This window comes from Hyperolius riggenbachi, chromosome 4, assembly GCF_040937935.1.
Source record: "Hyperolius riggenbachi isolate aHypRig1 chromosome 4, aHypRig1.pri, whole genome shotgun sequence".
In the NCBI taxonomy this organism is placed as follows: domain Eukaryota; kingdom Metazoa; phylum Chordata; class Amphibia; order Anura; family Hyperoliidae; genus Hyperolius; species Hyperolius riggenbachi.
In genome coordinates, this window is record NC_090649.1 from 259132034 (window position 1) to 259153822 (window position 21789).

The following is a 21789-nucleotide window of genomic DNA, read 5'->3' on the forward strand; positions in this document are numbered from 1 at the left end:
TACAGCGCGGCTGATGGAATCCTGGAGAGGAGTAGACTGATTGACAATGGGGTGAGCCAAATAGCATTGCACAGTGTTGTATTTTGAAAATGTAACGTTTTATTGATTGATGGGAACGCCTATGGGTGGGATCAGTAATCTCTGTTTGGGGGTATTTATTGTGGATTTTGTATGGACACAATGTATTTGTCTTTGCTGCTATCTGCCTTGATAAAGGTGACCCTGAGTGGCCCTGAAACGATCGTCGGCCTATGCAGGTCAGACTATGTATCTACACACATGTGATGGGACAATAAATTGATGTAAATTGCTCCGTGAAGTCTGTGTGCGGACTCCTTCATGACTACTGTGACTTATGGCCTTGGGGCCCGGCACCAGCATACCCTCTGACGTGAGTGCGGTCCTTGGATTGAATTGAGTGTTAAGTGGGGTGCCAGAATCAGAGCAGGAGGAGGAGGAGGAAGATATGTCACGCTTCCGTGCGGAAGCTGAGAAAGATGAGGTGTTCTGTGTTAAATAGTCAACTACGTCCTGACAATATTGGGGGTTGACGGCACGTGTCTTCTTCTGAACAACGTACTTTGGTCGAGGGCCAAACTAAATCATGATAGCGCAACCTTGAACAGACCTGCCAGGTGGCCTGCCTCTGGCTCTGCCTTTTGTTTTGTCCATATTGGGGGGGGGGGAAGTGAAAGGTATGCACTGACTTGACTAATACAATGTACGGTTACACAGGTGCAGTGAACAGGTATGCACTGAGTGGCATATCACACTGCGTGCGCTCACGTAGTTAGGTGGGTGCACTGAACAACAGGTAGGTAGGTATATGCAGTGCAGCTGGGTATTACAATTGTGCACCTGTCACATGCTCACGTAGGTAGGTAGGTAGGTGGACTAAACAGTGAACAGGTGCAGTGATTGGGATTACAAATTTGCAGCTGCCTGTCACACACACAGGTATTCACTGAATGTGCTGGGCCTGGCAGTGGAATTAAGGGGCCAAAGGCCAGCTGCGACTGACTGACAGTATATAAATATAATGCAAGTGGGCCACACACAAAAAAAATAGATCACAAGAACAAGATTAGCTCTCAAAAGAGCTGCTGAGGGGTGCTTTTTTTTAGCAATAAGAATCAGCAAGGAGCAAGCTAACAAGCCTACAAGAGCCTAACTAAGCTTTCCCTTTGAGAGTCTGCAGCAGCTCTCCCTTCTCTAATTACTGCAGGCAAACGAGTGAGTAAAATGCCTGACGCTGCCTGCCTTTTATAAGGTAGGGGGGAGTGGCTCCAGGAGGGAGTGTAGCCTGAGTGGCTACAATGTGCCTGCTGACTGCGATGTAGGGTCAAAGTTGACCCTAATGATGCACTATGGGGGCGAATCGAACTTCTGCAAAAGTTTGCGGTTCTCCGCGAACGCAAACCATGGAAGTTCACCGGGAACCGTTTGCCGGCGAACCATTCGGGCCATCTCTAATAGAAATGCACCCTATATGTATATAGAGAGTTTACCCTATCTAATTCCCCCTCATCTGTTAATAATCACAACTGTAATTTGAACTCTCAGCTGTGCCAGCTGGCTGCCTCAGCAGAGCAGCTAATTTGTAAACACAGGATGTTCATCCTATGTCTGCTTTCATTAAAGCAGGAAGTACACACACTGGAGATTTATTGCATGATTTGTATCAGCTGTAACAAATGTTTTTGTTTAAATGTTATTATGATGTTGCTTATCTTTTCGAACAGAGAAGAATTTCCTCTTTGGCATCTACAAAATTATCTAAAAGACTGTACGAGGACGTAAAGTGCACCTTGACATTAGGCACACCTGTCTTTTCTGTCTCCTTCTACGTACAATTGACATGAACTCAAACAAACAAAGCTCGAAAGGCTCCATGTTAGGGCTGGTGCACACCGAAGCGGTTCTGTAGCGGTTTTTAAAACGCTTGCAGGGTGTAAACCGTTTGGCTAATGAAAGTGAATGGGATGGTGCACATCAGAGCGACTCGTTTTTTCCACAAACGCAAAGTCGGGGCTGCAGCATTTTTTAGATTTCTGAGGTGTTTCTGCCTCAATGTTAAAGTATAGGAAAGTGGAAAACAGCTCTGTAAAAACGCTTGGCTAATGTATTGCAATGGGATGGTGCACACCGGCGGTTTGAGGTTTTTGCCCAGCCGCAAACGTGCCTCCTGCTGCACGTTTGCGGTTTTCTGAAGAGTTTCGTCCTCAATGTAAAGTATAGGAAAAATGCAAACCGCTCTGAAAAACACTACTTCAGGGCGGTTTGCCAGGCGTTTTTGTTACAGAAGCTGTTCAGTAACAGCTTTTACTGTAACAATATGTGTAATCTGCTACACAAAAACGCACCCAAAACCGCTAGGTATGTTTAGAAAACCCCTCTTAACATACCTAGAATCGCTCTGAAATCAGCTCCCAAAACCGCTAGCATATTGCGGATCTGCTTGCGGTTTTGATGTGCACTGGGCCTCAGAGCGGTTTTCCAGGCGTTTTTGTTACAGTAGCTGCTCAGTAACAGCTTTACTGTAACAATATTTGAACTCTGCTACACAACACTGCAAAAACCGCTAGGCATGTTTAGAAAAACGCTCTTCACATGCCTAGAATCGCTCTGAAATCTGCTTCAAAAACCTCTAGCGTTTTGCGGATCTGCTAGAGGTGTGCACTGGGCCTTAGACTGCAACAGCAGATATGTGAAAATTATCACCTGCCCTCTATAGGTGAAAAAAAAATCCTTATTTATCACCACTTATCCGCACATTTTTTTCAATTAAGAAGTGGAGGAAATTTAGTCACTTTTTACCACACATTTAAGCGCTTTACAAAAAAAAAAAATCACTAACGCACAGGTAAGCACCAGCCCGTGTCCACGCTCCCGCTGATGTCACCAGGAGTGTACTGCGCAGACACAGACCATACTGGGCCTGCTCTGTGCGCTCTTGGTGACATCAGCGGGATCGAGGACACGGCAACGCAGGCACAGTGGTTTTCAGACTTTAAAGTCTGAAATTCCAGAAGTGAACCGGAGGCGGGGCCGGAGCATCGGTGAGTGGCTGCGCCAACACAGGATGTCTGCGGGGGACCGTTAGAAGCCTCGGGTAAGTTCAACTCATTTTCCCCTGACCCCCCTACAGTCACTTGTTAATGCCTGATGAAAATGCAAATTGAGCTTTGAAATGGAATGCCCGTCTTTCTAGGAGTGATATCAGCGGGAGGGTGGAGAATCACACCTAGGACAGCTGTCTCATGCAGGCAGGGGCGCCTAAAGCCACTGGCACTAAAGGCAGCTGCTTGGAGCGGCATAAAGGGGGGGGCGCGCTGCTGCGGGGGAGACTGTGGCTGATCGGCGCTATTACAATCAGCTGCGGCTGCTCTGATCGTGGTTTGTTTACACCACGTGCTCTGCCGCCTGTATCCACGCCCCCCCGCCCAGGCCCAGCCAATAGACTTGCAGCCAGGAAATTACCCACTCCTCCACCTCCTCCTAATCTCCTATCCCGCCCCTCTCCTAGCAGCAGCCGCACGATTTGTTTACTGCTGCGTGCAGTGCCTCCTCTAACTCCGCCCCCCCCGCCAGCCAGAAGTTCGGGTCCCTGGGCTTCCCGCTGTCTGACCCATTGAAGCTTCCCCTGTGTCCCTGTGAGTGTGTGAGGAGCAGACAGAGGTGAGCTGCAGGGGGGAGACTGGGATCAGCGTAGCAATGCTGATCAGTCAGTGCAGAGGACAGAGGAGGACGAGGCAGCTGTGTACTGTGTGAGCCCAGAGCTGTGTATATCGGCATTGTAACTTGAGCAGAACAATGCTGGTATACACAGCTCTGAGCAGCTCATAGTGCACAGCTGCCTGTCCGGAGACTGACACACATCCTTGACCCCTGCTGCTCTTATCAGCTCTGCTGCTGCCAGGAGATCGTCACTACTGATAAAAAAAACCCTTGCAAACCTGCAGGTGCCTGGGGGAAGAGAAGCAATATTCAGCTGCATACATACATGCTGACAGTGGGGGGGAAGGGTGGGGGAGATGAACAAGGGCACACAAAGTAAGAGCAATTATCTAGGACTTTGCTCTGGGTGTCCATACAACTAGCTATGATAGGCAGATCAACCAAGAGACAGATTTTTCTCTGAACGAATCTGATCAGAGAGAGATCTGTCAGCTGCCCATACACCACAGTCTGATTCCCGATCAATTTCATGCTGAAACTGATCAGGAATTGGACTTGTGATGCCGCATCTGACCACCTGACGCTATCTCCTAATGTAAAGTGTGTCCCTAGGTGCCCTGTGCAGCATAGGTTATCTGTCTGTGTCTCTGCTCTGCCTCACATACATGTGCCCTACGTGGTTGCCGGCGTATACGTGCATGTGTATGTGACATCACACAGGCACGCACATATACGCTGGTAACCACCCGGGGAGTGTGTATGTGAGGCAGAGCAGAGACACAGACAGGTAATGTATACTGCACGTTACCATTATTTTTTGGTGAAATATTGCTGCATTAAGATTATTTTCTGCTGAAACGTTGCAGCATTATGATTATTTTATGGTGAAACATTGCATCATTAATATACCCCTGATGCCAGTATTTTTAATATGTTTTCCTCCCTGGTGCTGTGTGACTAGCAAACAGCGTCATCCTCCCACCTCCAGCACTCCCTGCGGCCCCCGTTCTGACATCACCTATGGGCAAGGAGGAAGTGGCAGTTCTTCCTCCCTGTGCCCGTGCTCAACTCAGCCTGTTTCACCTGCCGCTTTAGTTCCGCTCGTGAAACACTGCATGCAGCGGGCCGCGGAGCTACGCTGTGTGCGGTCGTGTGGCGATTGAGGTTGGAAGGATACCCAATCTCAATAATCACGACCGCACACAGCGCAGCTCCGCGGCCCGCTGCATGCAGTGTTTCATGAGCGGAACTAGAGCGTCAGGTGGAGGGGCTGCATTATGGATGGGCAGAGGGGACAAGGAACTGCCACTTTCTCCCTGTCCATATTTGACGTTCTGCTCAGTCAAAGATTACGACTGTGCAGAATGGGGTCTACAGGGGACACAGGAGGGGGAGGATGGTGCTGTGTGCTAGTCACACAGCACCAATAACATTTCACAGCCAGACAATCTGCCTTTATAAACTTTACACACTTTCACTAAACAAAACATGATTGTCTTTTTCATCATTAATGTAGCATCATAACCTCGGCTGTTCGGCATGTATTACGCTATTCTGTCCGGTATGCTAAAATGTTGGAACACCGGCTAAAACACCTTTTTCACCGAGCATCCATTCATATAGATACACTCCACGCCGACTACTCCGCCGCATGCTGCTGTAGCTCCTCCACTTTGCTGCGTGCTACTAGTACGCCTAGCAGGTCCTCCCCTTTGTCCTGTGTGTATGATGAGAGTAGAATAGCAGGCTCCGCCTCCTCCCTCCGCGTCACCATCCAGGAAGTGGTAAAGCTGCGTGTTAGGTGTGTGTTTAGTCTTGCTGCTCTGTGTGATAAACATGTCCATGAAGAGAAGCTGCTGATTCTGCACAGCTCCCATCGTTAGGTCTTCACACTCGGGTATGTAGCTGCACAATACTCATTGCAGGTCATGTTTGCATAACAAGGCTATACATTACTTGCAGTCTTAATGTCTATACTGCTGTCATGGTCTCTGACTGTTGTTGGCTAACAGGTGTTGGATGGGGTGACAGTCCCAAGACAAGGTCCAAAGGGTGAGCTGGCATGTCTGCTTGTAGCAGCGCCAACTGCAATTGGAAAATACTGTGCTACTGGTGCAAACTGAAAGGTAGTGGTGTATGTGGTTATGATTCTCATGCACATGTGTGAACAGTTGGCAGTTTCCATATTTTAATGATTGTTGTACCTTATTTGATGAGATGTGAACAAATCCAGCTTGCTTATTTGAGGCTCAACTGATGTGAGTGCTATGGAGGCTAACCTTTATTTCCATTTAAACAATGCAGATTGCCTGGCTGCCCTGCTGAGCCTCTGTTTCTAAGCCCCTTTTACACTTAATCAGTTGGTGTGTGTTAGTACTCATTGGTGCGCATTGATATATATTTTTTCCATTGCAGTGCATTGGGAAGAAGATTTCTGTTAAAAAGCGTTAGGTGTAAAAGGTGCCATAGGAAAACATGGGCTTTACTTTGAAAACCAGTTTTCTTTCAGTTATAACTGAGAGCAACTGATTCAGTGTAAAAGGGCCCTAAGGCCTGGAACCCACTAGCCGTGATTTTTTCTAAGCACTTGTGATTTGAAAACTTATTGCTAATGTAATATAATTGTGTGATCCCACTTCATGTGAATTTTTTTTTTTTTTTTTTTTTTTTTTTTTTTTTTTTGCTTTTGTTTAATTCTCCTATTGCATTCCACGAGCGTTAAGAAAAGCGCTACTAGTGGGTCCCAGACCTAATAATCTCAATCAGAACCTGAACAAACATGTAGATCAGGTGTTTCTGACTGGATTAGCCACATGCTTGTTTCAGGTGTTTCTCGGACACTACTGCAGCCAAAGAGATCAGCAGGACTGCCAGGCAACTGGTATAGTTTAAAAGGGAATAACTACAGCAGGCACCATATCCCCCCTCAATTTAGGTGTACTTTAAAGTGTACCTGAGCTCCAAAAATAACTTACTTAAAGGGGTTTCGTTGGGGGCTTCTATCGGCCCCCTGCAGCTGTCATGTCCCGCACCGTCCTCATATGATCCTTGATCCCAGGCTAATTCTATGTCTAACTAGACTGCATGGCCATGCGTGTGCTCGCTCCCACGTGTCATTGGGAGCTCACACAGTAAGCTCCTGATGACGCACGCGGGGGCTAGCACTATTCGTCTAGTTATACAAATATGAGACCGGCAGCAGGGAACCGAGGATCGTAGGAGAACGGCGTGGAACATGACAGCTGCAGGGGGCCGATAGAAATCCCAGGTAAGTGTCCGGTCTTTATCTTTTTTTTTTAACACCTCCACAGAACCCCTTTAAGAAGAGGGAAGCCTCTGGATCCTATAGAAACTTCCCACAGGGTAATTGGGTCCCCAGTTGCCGCTTGTGAAACCCCCAAATATTACCGATGAGGGCTTGTCAGTAATCTGATTGGGTCGATGCTCCTCGACAAGCATAGCCATACTGTGCCTGTGTGAATACGTTGTGCCTGCCCAGTAAACTGGAGCTACTCATACATGAGAGGCTCTGTGCTGCTGCGTAGGTGTGGCTAAGCCGCTGCCACATGGCCATGCTCATGCCAGAAGAGCAGGGATGTCCCCAGGCAGCAGCGCAGGACAGCCTGGGAAGCCGCCAGAGGCTTCCCTCTCCTTAGGTAAGTATGTGTATATTTATTTATTTTTTCACCCAAGCTCAGGCACAGATTGCCTTTATGCAGACTGCATGTAGCTTTGAAATTGGGCCAATGCAAATGCGTTTTTAATTGGTTCATGTTCAACCATTGGTTGTTTGCATGCTTGCCGCAATTATATTAGTATCTCATTGACCATCCCCAGTTTTTACCTTAGCAACTACTGGTTAGGTTGGCTTGATTTCAGCTGCTCACTTTTTTATCATTCTGCAAGAGATTGAAGTAGAAGTGTGGGTGGTTGAGGTGACCTAGCAAGTAGGTCGAAAAAAAAACAAGTGACCTAGCAAGAAACCTCACGGGCCAACGGCTGCTCCCTGCTTGCAGTGAATTGGTCGCGATAACTAAATAAGGCCTCTTTACGGACAGCTGACCTGCTCATTTCTTAAGCAGTTCAGCGTCCCATCTGCCGCCCACCACTGCTATTCGCATACCAGCACTTGAAACATGATGGCGTTACCATTGAGTGAAAAAAAATTGTCACCTCTGAGCACTGCAACCGCCTGTCAGATGCTTGTGGAAAAGAGGTCTAAGGAATAGGGGACCCAGCAGGAAACGCTATCCACGCCACAAACCAAAAATGTTGCCTTAAGCCCAGCGGCTACAGGCGAAGGTCTTGCTGTGCAATTTTGGCATGTATTTAATGTATAGTGTTTTCTGTTGGGGCCCCTATTCCTTACAAATTAGTGGTTGTGACCAAATTGCAGTGAGCAGGCAGTGGCTTTGGGTCAACTTTATTAGACTACCTCATTGACATATTGGGGGGCTTAAAGGGAACAAGAGACGAAGCACTGTCATGTAATTACCATATATATTAGTGGGAACATTAGAGAAACCGCCTACCCTGATCTGTTTCATTCTTCACTGTTCAGCTTGCTTCTTGTCAGCCCTGATAAAATCCCCAACTGAGCATTCAGTCTGGCTTTGCTCAGGAATCCTTATAGCTGAGATCTCTGATCTTTTTAATCCCAAGCCTGCCCCCTTCTGGCTCTGCTATAATGACTCAGCTATAAAGATTCCTGAGTAAAGCCAGACTGAATGCTTAGTCGGGGATTTTATCAGGGCTGATGAGAAGCAAACTGAACAGTGAAGAATGAAACAGCAGGGTAGGGGTTTTCTCTAATGTTCCCACTGATATATATGGTGAAATACATGAGGGTGCTTCGTCTCTGGTTCACTTTAAAACTTAAGATACTTGACTCAGTAGCCTCAATTCCTCTATCGTGATTGTGACACCACTATATTTTCCGTTCTGTATATACAAGTGTGCGCCTAAAATTGTACATAGGTAGATCATTTTAACTTGCTAATTTTTTAAAGTAGCTCCCAAGCTGAAAAAGTGTGGCCATCTCTGCTCTAGCCACTCTAACTACAGGATGCTAACATTTTAGAGCCCATTCTCACTAGAGCGATTAGCGTGTGATTCTGCTAATCGCTGAACCGCTAGCACTTTTTAAAGCTCTAGTGCAGTAGAAACCTAATGCAAGATTATTGCTAGAGACTATTTTCATGTTTAGATATTAGTATCTGTTATCAGATACTGCAACTAAGTCACTTGAGTGATGTATACCTTGGCTTCTGCCAATCCCATAAGCGAGGATATTGGGAAAAAAAAAAAATTATGTTCAACCCCTCAGGACAATAATCTGCCACCTGCCTTATAAGGCCCCGTTCACACTTGCGGTTTTGTAAAAACCGGAACGGATGTCCAGACCGGATCCGGACCGGACCTAATCCGTACGGTTCCTATCCGGATCCAGTCCGTTTGCATCCGTTTTCCGTGCGGTATGAACACGGTTGCGGTCCGGATCCGGTTTCTTAACCTTTTATAAAAAAAAAAACTATTTCATGCAGCCAACTGAAAGTTGGCTGCATGAAAGCCCACTAGAGGGCGCTCCGGAGGCGTTCTTCTGATCGCCTCCGGCGCCCAGAATAAACAAGGAAGGCCGCAATGAGCAGCCTTCCTTGTTTTGCTTACATCGTCGCCATAGCGACGAGCGGAGTGACGTCATGGACGTCAGCCGACGTCCTGACTTCAGCCGCCTCCGATCCAGCCCTTAGCGCTGGCCGGAACTATTTGTTCCGGCTGCGCAGGGCTCGGGCGGCTGGGGGGACCCTCTTTCGCCGCTGCTCGCGGCGGCGATCAGGCAGCACACGCGGCTGGCAAAGTGCCGGCTGCGTGTGCTGCTTTTTTATTTCGTAAAAATTGGCCCAGCAGGGCCTGAGCGGCGACCTCCGGCGGTAATGGACGTGTATACTCGTCCATATCGCCAAGGAGGTTAAAGAGATAACAACCTGTAAATACCTGGGGTCTGGGAGGTCAGCAGAAGCTCTGGGGTCATTGTTGGAGACAGGTGGACGTGTGGAGACCATCCGTGGATACAGAGACTGCAGTTGGGACCATGGATCCAGTCATTTTCTGGGAATTCTCTCCTTCCTGTTGTTCACCTACTACTATGTGGGGAGAAGGCCTCACCTCCTCGTTATCAGACATATCATCAGACATGTTGCTGCCAAAGAGCTCCAGCATGAAATCCCTGCTGTTTCACTCTGTGAACGCTGGGCCCATGTGGTCCCCATCCAAAATGGCCACTAGAAAAAGCATAGGAAGTGGGGTAGAACGTCCGGTTTTTATAGCCAGTGTGTTGTGCGCTCTCCGGTTCTCATTGGTTTGTATTGGCCGGATGCCACAGTCCGGCTCCGCTCCGGATACGTCTGCCGGAGGAGCCGGACCAAAAAATAGCGCATGTTGGATCTTATGCCGGAGTCCGGATCCGGTCCGGCTCCGGTCCGGACGAAACGGACGCATGTGAACGGACGCATAGACTTTCATTGCTATGCCGTGCGTCCATTCCGTCCGTTCTGCATGCAGTCCGGCTCCGGCACGGCGATTCTGGACGGCGACCGCTAATGTGAACCGGGCCTTAATGTGCAGGTCTGCCTTCTGCCACCAAAATAGTTCTGACTCATGGACTCTCCAAGATCTGTGATGGTGTCCTGTGGTATCAGGCACCTTAGCTGCTGATTCTTTAGGTCATGTAAGCAGTGATCTGGGGCCTCCATGGATTGTACTGTTTTGTTTTGTGTTTTTGTTTTTTACCAGCACTTCTAACAAGATCAGATTGAGATGTGGGAACTTTGTAGGCCAAGAACAATTTGATTCAACAAATCGGAACAGTTTTATCCCATCACTCTATGGTTGAGTTCTTGTTTGACCATTGCGAGCAGTTTCCAAAGCGGACAAAGGACAGAGAACTGACTAGTTTGCAGTGAGCTATCATACATTCCTCCCTACGTCCTCCAGGACGGCCCTCCTGAGACTGTGTAAGTCTCCCCTCCCAAATCGGAAACACCTGACAAGAATCAAAAGCAATTAGTATAAATTCCACCCCCTCACAACCTCCTCCAGTTTTTTGTTTCCCAGACTTTCCACGGAAGCACCTATGGAGTTGTTCCTGGTGGTAGGGGAGCCTGATGGCACCTACTTGGATTGACCAGGCTTAGGAAGAAGTTTTTCTGGAGGGGGAGCGGTTTGGGTCTGTGCTGGGCGCGACCTGACGTGTGGAGTGAAGGCAGCCATACCTGGATCCACTAGTGGGGTGGTAGAAGCCGGAGGGTTTGTGCCATCTCCCACCGCTCTGCGCCTCGCTAAAGCGGCTGGGTGGACGCAGAATTCCTCGTCCGCATCTGGGATGCGAGGGCTGGAGGCGGAAGTGACGCATATTGCGTCAGGCGGAAGTTTGGCCGCGTGAGTTGAAGAGGGGCGGTCTTCGGCGGCGCCTGTCGGCATTTCACTTCCGTCTTCCCGGAGGCTGTCACGCGGAAGGCAAGCTCCATCATCCGCGTTGTACACGCAGCAGTCCACCCAGCACGCGTACACACTGCACGGAGGCAGTGGATCTCTGCAGGGGCCATGCAGCAGCCATCAGAGCCCGCTCCAGAGACACAGCAAACACCTTCGGCTGTCACTGGGGAGACAGCACAGCAGCCGGTAAGGTGTTAGAGCTATATTAACTTGTTGTAAAGTTTATATGCATACTCAGTAGCTAAGGATCCCTGGTGGGTTGTTCCTTTCTATTTATTTTCAGAAGCCACAGAAGTATCCTGGCAAGACCAATAAGTGTACTAAATGTGGTGGCAGGCTACCTGAGGGGTCTTCTAAGACTTTGTGTCCAGAATGTTACAATAAATCAAAGTCTCATGCACCTAGGCCCGAGAGCACTACTGTTGCTTTATTAGATTTAATGAAATCTATGAAACAGGAGCTAGCAACTACCTTTTCAGCGTTTAGAGCAGCTCTACCTCCTTGTCCACTGCAGATGGTCCCCTTGCCGCATTCATCTCCAGCCTTGCCACCGGTGGCAGATGTTGACAGTGCAGGGGTTTTCTAAGGAGGTGGTTAAGACATTATTAGCCTGTAGAAAGCCAGCCACTAGGAAAAAATATAATAAAGTTTGGTACACCTTCTCGGCCTGGAAACAGAAGAATGTATCCAGGTCAGACAACATTTCTTCTGTTCTAGAATTTTTACAGCAGGGAGTAAAGTTAGGCTTGACCGTCAGTACTCTTAGAGCTCAGGTGTCAGCTCTTTCTGTTTTTTTTGTCTAAACGGCTATCTGCCGACGTTTATGTTAAAAATTTTCTGAGGTCAGTTGAACGGTCACAGCCAGTTCCCCAGAAGCTTGTTCCTCCTTGGGACCTGTCGTTGGTATTGGATTTCCTAACATCAGACAAATTTGAACCTTTGGATTCGGTCCCTTTGAAGTTTCTTACACTCAAAGTTGTTTTTTTAGTGGCCATTACCTCAGCTCGCAGGATAGGGGATATACAGGCTTTATCAATAAAGGACCCTTACATGATAATTCATGCTGATAAGATTGTTTTCAGACTAGATCCCTTTTATTTACCCAAGGTATCCACATCCTTTCATAGAACCCAGGATATTGTACTGCCTTCCTTTTTGACTAGTCCACAGAATAAGGAAAGGAGGTTGAGCACTCTGGACGTCAGGAGAGCGGTTCTGACTTATTTAGAAAGAACCAGAGAGTGGAGAGTTTCCACTAATCTTTTTATAGCTTTTGGGGGTACTAAGAGGGGGTCTCATGTATCCAAAATGACAGTGTCTAGGTGGATTAGACAGCTAATATCCCTTGCCTATTCAGAGGCGCAGTTACAGGTGCCTGACCACATTACAGCACACTCTACCAGATCCCTTTCAGCATCTTGGGCGGAGGTCGGGAGCTTCTCTAGAGCAGATATGTCGAGCCGCGACATGGTCCAGCCACTCGACCTTCATCAAGCATTATAGAGTGGAGCTCCTTTCTAGTCAGGACCAAGCTTTTGGACGCAAGGTTCTTCAGGCCGTTATCCCACCCTAAGGTAAATTTCTCGCTAGATCTCAGGAGGGCCGTCCTGGAGGACGTAGGGAGGAAGTGCCGGCTGCTTACCTGGTAGCAGTGTTCCGGCGAGTCCTCCAGGACGGCCCTCCTGAGACTGTGTAAGTCTCCCCTCCCAAATCGGAAACACCTGACAAGAATCAAAAGCAATTAGTATAAATTCCACCCCCTCACAACCTCCTCCAGTTTAAAGAAGAGAAAATCCACGAACCACTATCATACTTAAATTATAAATAATATATATATATATATATATATATATATATATATATATATATATATATATATATATATATATATATATATATATATATATATATATATATATATATATATATATATATATATATATATATATATATATATATATATATATATATATATATATATATATATATATATATATATATATATATATATATATATAATATAATTTAAGTATGATAGTGGTTCGTGGATTCTTTTCTCTTCTTTAAACTGGAGGAGGTTGTGAGGGGGTGGAATTTATACTAATTGCTTTTGATTCTTGTCAGGTGTTTCCGATTTGGGAGGGGAGACTTACACAGTCTCAGGAGGGCCGTCCTGGAGGACTCGCCGGAACACTGCTACCAGGTAAGCAGCCGGCACTTTCTCTCTTTACCATCATTACAGGTTTTTCTTGTTTTTTGCTTTTTAGCAAACTGTGCTGTAGTAGCTCTTCTATGGGTGTGGACCGGCTGGATGAGGCTTTATTTCCCATCACTATTAAGAGCCTTAGGCACGCATTACTCCATCATTGGTTCACCAGATGTCCTGCTAGGACCATTTTTTTCTAGGTACTTTTTTATAGGTTTTAGCAAATGCAGCTGTATTCATATACAATGTATGACAAATTCTACTTTGCCAGGTCCCTTGAAGTCTACTACGTTGCCAGGTCCCTTGAAGAAAAAAAAAAAGCCAGATACTTACCTAAGGAGAGGGAAGGCTCTGGGTTCCGATAGAGCCTTCTCTCTCCTCTCCCGGCGCTGTCCAAGGGTTGCAGTATTTAACCAATTTGGTCAAATACTGCTTGCGCCTCTGCCGAAGGAGGCTTTAGAAAGTCTTTGGGAGCCAGAGTGCTACCAGAGACTGGCTGCTCCATACTGCGCAAGCACCCTCTCTCGCGCACTCTCGTGTGCACAGTATGGAGCCACCTGTCTTCGGGAGGACTCTGCTCCCAAAGACTTACAAAGTCCTCCACTGCGGAGGATTCAAACATGGTAGCCAGTGATGCACCGGGAGAGAAGGAAGGACCCAGAGCTTTCTGCCTTTTTTTTTTATTTATTTATTTTTCTTAATCTTACAGGTGGTCCCACTGACTTTAAAAGGATTCTACTGTATTACCCCATCTCCTTGTTTCTTCCCGATTTTGTTAGGTTGTAAGCTTGCAAGGGCGGGGCTCTTAGCCTTTTGTGTCTTGTAATTTGCTATACATTTTCATCATCAAGTCAGGGATAAAAAGATCCAATACCGTGATAGTTTTAAAACATCCACATAAAAAACAAATATTACACACCACTTTCTCATAATTTTTGGCCAGGCACTGTACTAAACTGAAAAGATTCATCAGCTGTTCTGCTACAAGCAGGGGCTGTCATCTGCTGTGCCTGTATAAACAGGGAAGGGGTCCTTTGATGTAGTATCTGCGTGACTTCAGAAAATCAGGTGACCATTTTACTATTAGCTGAAAATGCAGTTGGGATCCGAGGTTTATCAGCTCCTAGGAGAGGGGAATTTTTAATTGATTGATTTTTTTTGCGCTTCATAAGGATGATTTGTTTCCCCACAGCCCGCAGTAAAGCCTTCCTTAGGCCTTGTTCACTTTGCATTCCACTCGCAGTTTTTAGAGGATTTTTTTTCTCCTCCCGGAGAAAAGCGCTTTTTCAGAGTGGTTGTGTTTTTTTTTTTTTTTACTCCCTGACATAAGTCAGGAAGTGAACTCTTTGACCCGGAAAAGAATAAATACAATGTATGTATTCTTTAAAACGCAATTGCTGCACAAAGCAACTTTGTGAGTGTTTCTTCTATACCTTCCATTGAGGCGGAATCTCCCCCAAAAATGGTGCACGCACCGTTTAGCTGCCCGCACAGCGCACGACCCGCACTGATATTAACATTCTCATAGACATTCTCATTGCACAACCATTTTTCTTCGCCTGCGTGAAAAAAGACACACACACACACACACACACACACACACACACACACACACACACACACACACACACACACACACACACACACACACACACACACACACACACACACACACACACACACACACACACACACACACACACACACACACACACACACACACACACACACACACACACACACACACACACACACACACACGTCTCAGCATGAGAAATACTGGCTGATCAGAGAGGAACAGAGGTGTAGGAGGTTAAAGAGGAACTCCAGTGAAAATAATGTAATAAAAAAAGTGCTTAATTTTTACCTTAATTATGTATAAATGATTTAGTCAGTGTTTGCTCATTGTAAAATCTTTCCTCTCCCAGATTCACATTCTGACATGTATTACATGGTGACATTGTTACTGTGGGCATGTTATGTAGCGGTTTCTAGCTGTTCTGGCTGTTAGACAGCTCTAAACAGCCATTTCCTGTCTGTGAACATTGTTACATTGTGGCAGTTTGCCAGGAGTACCGCGGTATTCAGAGCCTCTAGTGGGAGTGGTTTCAGCACAAAATCAGTCACACAGCGCCCCCTGATGGTCTGTTTGTGAAAATCATTCTATTTCTCATGTAAAAGGGGGTATCAGCTACTGATTGGGATAAAGTTCAATTCTTGGTTGGAGTTTCTCTTTAAAGGGAAAGAGGCTTCTGCCAATCAGACTGCGTTAGTTAAGTCTGAGGGGAAATAGAGAAGCAAAAAAGGACAACCCAGCATGCCCTGTAACTTCCTTTTTGTGTACCAAATTCTGTGTGTACCAGATAAGTCAGGTAAACTGGGGAATGATCATTTATCAACAAGAAAAGTAATACTGATTTTAACTTTTGGATTGCCTGGTTAGCATCCTTATTACTTGTTTACCAGATAAAAATTGCTTTTATGCCCGACAGTTACACTTAAAGCCGGTAATGCTAGGTACACACTATGGGCTTGATTCACAAAGCTGTGCAAACTGTTTAGCACAGGTGTGCTAAACGGTTAGCACATGAAGTGCCGTTCGTGGACTGTTGCATGCGCAATTTTCCACGATTCACGCGCGCAAAAGTCCGCGAACTGCACTTCACGTGCTAACTGTTTAGCACACCCGTGCTAAACAGTTTGCACGGCTTTGTGAATCAAGCCCTATGAGATTTTCTGGCAGATTTACTGTCAAATCGATTATTTCCAACATGACTGATCTGATTTCTGATCGATTCCTGGCTGTCATGGCTATGCAAACAGCATGATTTTTTTTTTAACTAATTATTAACCCTCAACTGTTCCTGCTAGTAGCTTTCTCTTCAGTAACAATTTTTAATTTTATTTTTTATACATTTCCCCATAGTGGTCTTTAATGTGCAGGCAGCAAAATACAGTGAAGAGATAAGCAATTTATGGTGATAAAATGGGAACTCCCTTTTCCCTCTCATGGATTTACTTTCCAAGCAACATTAAGGGCTCTTTCACACTACAGGCAGCGGTGAAAGGCTAAAACACTGCGTTTTGGCTGCAGGCGTTTTCAAGGCGTTTTGAAGGCGTTTTAACGCCTATACATTACAATCAATTGTAATGAGAAATGCAGCGGTAGGCCCAGAAAAAGCGCCTGGGAGCGTTGAAACGCAACGCTCCAAAACGCGCCGTTTAGTGTGAATGGTAAAATGAGTCTATGGACTTTCTTTTACCTAGGAAAACGCCAACTTCGGCCATGGCGTTAAAACGCCGAAAAATCCCTCTGGTGTGAAAGGGCACTAAGGGCCCTTTCACACCAGAGGGATTTTTCGGCGTTTTAACGCCATGGCCGAAGTTGGCGTTTTTGCTAGGTAAAAAAGTCCATAGACTTTCATTTTACCTTTCACATCTAACTCGGCGTTTTGGAGCGTTGCGTTTCAACGCTCCCAGGAGCTTTTTCAGGGCTGTTAACAGCCGAAGTTGGCTGTTGGCGTTTCAATGATAGTCAATGGAAAACGCCAACTTCAGCGTTTTCAAAGCCTTTTCAAAGCGTTTTACAGCTGACTTGTTCACTTATTTTTATAGAAGAAAAAAAAAGGATGTTTTCATATGGGCTGTAAAACTTTCAAAAGGCTTTGAAAACGCTTTGAAAACGCCATGTATTAGCGTTAAAGAGAATCTGTATTGTTAAAATTGCACAAAAGTAAACATACCAGTGCGTTAGGGGACATCTCCTATACCCTCTGTCACAATTTCGCCGCTCCTCGCCACATTAAAAGTGGTTAAAAACAGTTTTAAAAAGTTTGTTTGTAAACAAACAAAATGGCCACCAAAACAGGAAGTAGGTTGATGTACAGTATGTCCACACATAGAAAATACATCCATACACAAGCAGGCTGTATACAGCCTTCCTTTTGAATCTCAAGAGATCATTTGTGTGTTTCTTTCCCCCCTGAGGGGGGAGTGCATAGCAGAACCACAACACTGAAGAACTTGGCAGCCTTCCAGACACAGGCTGACAAGTCTGACAAGGGAAAGATAAATTGATTTATTACAGAGACTGTGATAGTACAAAGTGCTGCAGTAAGCCAGAACACATTAGAATAGCTTTTGGAACTTGTAGGATGATAAAAAACAGGATGCAATTTTTGTTACGGAGTCTCAAGGCTGACTTTCAGCCTTTTCTACCGCAGCCTCTAGTGTGAAAGAGCCCTGAAACTGCTCCTCTCTACAAGCAAATACTACCATATATTTTATTCTGCTTAGTTTTAGCATTGAGTATTTTCTAAAGCTTTGCTGTGTCTGAAGCAGCATGTCAGTTGAAATGATGTCGTATAGCACTACATGATACACTTTTTAACAGATCGAATTTGCAGTCCTGCTTCTACCGTCATGATTATTTAATGTGAAAAAGGAGGGTGACAGACAGGTCATAGATTCTTAAGGGACCCGTAGTGTTCAAAAATACAGCACTGCAAAGATTTTGCTTTTATTCAAAGAGCTGTCTAAAACTGCAGATGTCACATGATTATAACTTGACAGGTACCTTTTTACTCTGAACTTCATTTTGACAAAAAACCGTGACAGGTGATTATCACTCTCTGCCAAGTTCAAGGTCAAGTACTTTATTGTCATTGTGCAACACAACAAAATTACTTCTTGCATTGTCAATGGCAAAATAAACTGAAGCAGCTGTATGAGGGCTTATTCACAGTGGGAGGTTGCATTGTAACGTGACATTAAAGTCGCAACGCAAAAAAAAGTGGTAACGCACATTAATGCTGTGTTACTGTCACAGTAGGTCCAGTAAAGCATACAGGCAATGAAAAGTATGCTTTCCTGTACCCGGTAACATGTGCCTTTAACATGTGACTGCAGCAGTACATTACCATAATGCTACACGTTACAATGTGGCGCTGACGTCGTGCTGTGAACGTCCCATAGGCTTATCATTGCAGTGCGGTAAGCTGCGTTATAACAGTTCATAACGCTGCTCCGCAACGTCCCACTGTGAACGTAGCCTCAGAGTGAGTTAGATTCCATAGTTCTATTTTTGTACATACAGCCCTGCTGGTGGATAACATACATTTCCAAGGGATGTAAATGAATAGTAAACATGTCCATGTTTATTTCCATTCAAATGAACCTGCATGTGCGAACAATCCAAGTGTATGTGTGTGTGTCATTAAAGTGAACCTCCAGACTAAAAATCTACTCAGCAGGACTGAAAAGGCTTGGTGTTTCACAGCATCAGAACTTAGTTTTTGTTACCCAAGTCTCATTTTTAGCTGCACAGCAGTAAACTGCTCGGGCATTTTTCCCCTAATGTTGTGGAAAGCATGATGGGATTTCTGATGTTCTTTCTGCTGTTTTTAAGCAATAATTTTTTTATTTTTTGAATTTGAGATTTGAAGCCTAGCGCACGCAGCTGGGAGGGTTGATCAGGACACCGGACAGTTGTAACTGTGTCTCATGCTCCCTGTCACCTCCTTTCAACCAAAAATATGGCTTCCCCCATTACAAAGATGGCTGCCCCATGAAATCACAAACCTCTGCGTGTTCTTTTAAAACAGTGGGTACGAGATTGTATTACCGATCTATTTTAATTAACATAAGTAATGTAATTTAATGACAGTATGTTTGTTTAGGCTGAAGTTCCCCTTTAACATTAAAAATGCACACTTGCCTGCAAATTTTTTTTTTTTTGTTTGTTTTTTTTCTTTTTAATAAAAGCTCTGTCCCTTCTTCCTGCAATGATTTGCCCACATGACCTTACTCCTGTGTAGTCCTCTCCCTTTTTTTGTCTTGGGCCACACTCTTCCTTATGCCTGGTACACACTATGCAATTTTTTGTCAGATTGATGGTCAAATCTATTTATTTCCATCAGTTCAGATCTGATTAACAATTGTTTTTCTGTTCGGAAAATCAATTTGAAAAAGATCAGAAATCAGATCGGACCTGTCGGAAATAATCGATTTGACCACCAATCTGACAGGAAATTGCATAGTGTGTACCAGGCATTAGGCCAGAGGACAGAAGTGCCCAATAACCAGTGATGCTCTCATGAGTAATCACAAGTGCTTACTCGCGGATCAAATGAGCTTTAATTGCTGCAGCTGAGCGGCTGGATGAGAATGGGTTCAAGCCGGAAGGAGGGTGTGCGCCTTGGTGAGGCTTGCAACGCGACCAATAGGATGCGTGCAAGCTGTTGGAATGCAGGGCGGACGGCGGAATTATGGGTAAATAACCCATTCTCATCCAGCCGCTCAGCTGCAGCAATTAAAGCTCATCTGAATCACGAGTAAGCACTCGTGATTACTCGTGAGAGAATCACTGCCAATAACGTGCAGCCCTGGCCCCTCCTTTAACATGCCTCTTGGCTTATTTATTTGTTGCGATTGATTGTTGAATTTAACAAGGTCTTGGCCCACTAAGATATGATGGTGATGGTGGAGGATAGTGCACTTTTGACTTGTTTCTAACCTGTCAATAGCCTTAAGGAGGCCATACACTTATAGATTTGTAGCAGATTCTGTCAGATGCCTGTCAAGTCGAATCTGACAGGAATCTTATCTAATGTGTAGGAACAGATTTCCAATAGATTGCAGTATGTAATCTATTGGAAATCGATCTAAATGCATTATTGGACCATTAGATCCAATGCGACTCTATGGGCCATCGATCTGCTGCAAACAGCAGATCGACCTAGATTTTCCATCAAATTGATCGAAATCGGCTGCGATTGATCGGCTGATTCGATAGAATCGATTTTTGATCGATCGATGGCTAAAATCGACCAGTGTATGGGTTTAAGTATATCTGGGCTACTGTTATTGCTGATAACTTGCACAAGGGACCTGGGCCCACCTATGTGCAATTAACTTTTTTCTTGAGGTTTTTTTTCTTGATTATATTTTTACAGCTTGTTAATTGAATGCATTTTAATGCACCAGCAAGCAAGAAAATACTTAAAGGGACTCCGAGCACCTCTCATGGGCATGCCTCTTTCATTTGATGCCTGAATCGCCATTCTACACCAAATAGTTTTTGTTTGATTTCAATTTAAAAATCATGGCTACCATCTTGGCTGTTATAACTTCTGGGTTACCCGTCATCTCAGTTAGAGTGCATCACTGAATGAAGCAGGAAGAGGAAGTGACACGCATGGCCATTGCAAGAGGCTCCTCCAGAGGGGTCATAGCACGACTTTGTTGGAAGTCTTGTCTTAAAGGCATGCACATGAGGTGCTCAGAGTCCCTTTAATAGTTTTGACTGTACTTTTCCACCTAATTTTTGGTACTTTTTAAATTACAAAGTGCTGAAAATTAAATGGAAGGTGAAAAATGATCTCCTAGGTGAAAATGAATTGCATATGGGCCCATATGCAATTACATTTTTCTCTTGAGTTTTCACGTAGGTAATATGTTTAAACTCGTCAATGAAATGCATTTTAATGAAATGAAATGCATTAGCCAGCAAGAAAATACTCAAAATTTTGCCATTTTTAAACCTACTTTATGGTACCTTTTTGTCAATTGCTGAGTGCTGAAAAGTTACTTTAACCACTTGCCGACCCTCTACTTCATATTGGCGGCGGCAAAGTGGCAGCCCCAGGACCACGTAACGCAGAATGGCGTCAGGTCCTGGGGCACTGTTTTGCCGGGGATCGCGCACTGGGATGCGCGCGCATCCGCCGGCAATAGGCTCCGCCCACCCGCGACGTCAACCCGCCGGCCAATCGGAAGCGCCAGCGGGTTGTTAACCCGACGATCGCTGGATAGGAATCGTATAATACGCTTTTTTTTTTTTGTCACAAAGTGTCATTTTCCGCTAACTTGTGACAAAAAATAAAATCTTCTATGAACTCACCATGCCTCTCAGTGAATACTTTGGGATGTCTTCTTTGCAAAATGGGGTCATTTGGGGGGTATTTATACTATCCTGGAATTTTAGCACCTCATGAAACCTGACAGGTGGTCAGAAATGTCGGAGATGCTTCAAAATGGGAAAATTCACTTTTTGCACCGTAGTCTGTAAACGCTATAACTTTTACCCAAACCAATAAATATACACTGAATTTTTTTTTTTTTTTTTTTTTTTTATCAAAGACATGTAGCAGAATAACTTTCGCGCTCAAATGTATAGGAAATTTTACTTTATTTGAAAAATGTCAGCACAAAGTAGTCATTTTTTTGACAAAATTCATGTCTTTTTTGATGAATATAATAAAAAGTAAAACTCGCAGCAGCAATCAAATAGCACCAAAAGAAAGCTGTATTAGTGACAAGAAAAGGAGGTAAAATTCATTTAGGTGGTAGGTTGTATGATAATGGATAATGGAGAAAAAAAGGCTCTGGTCCTTAAGGGGTTTTATGACTGC

The 21789-nt window shown here is 45.0% G+C and overlaps 1 protein-coding gene across 1 annotated transcript in view; it reads left to right on the forward strand.

Moving 5' to 3' along the window:
- The first annotated feature begins 5413 nt into the window (after positions 1-5413).
- MANEA (mannosidase endo-alpha) overlaps positions 5414-21789 on the forward strand; it is a 47583-nt gene continuing 31207 nt past the window's right edge. Inside the window, exon 1 of the mRNA XM_068231182.1 lies at positions 5414-5575. The gene's annotated coding sequence lies outside the window, so the exon portion shown is untranslated. The remainder of the gene's footprint in view (positions 5576-21789) is intronic.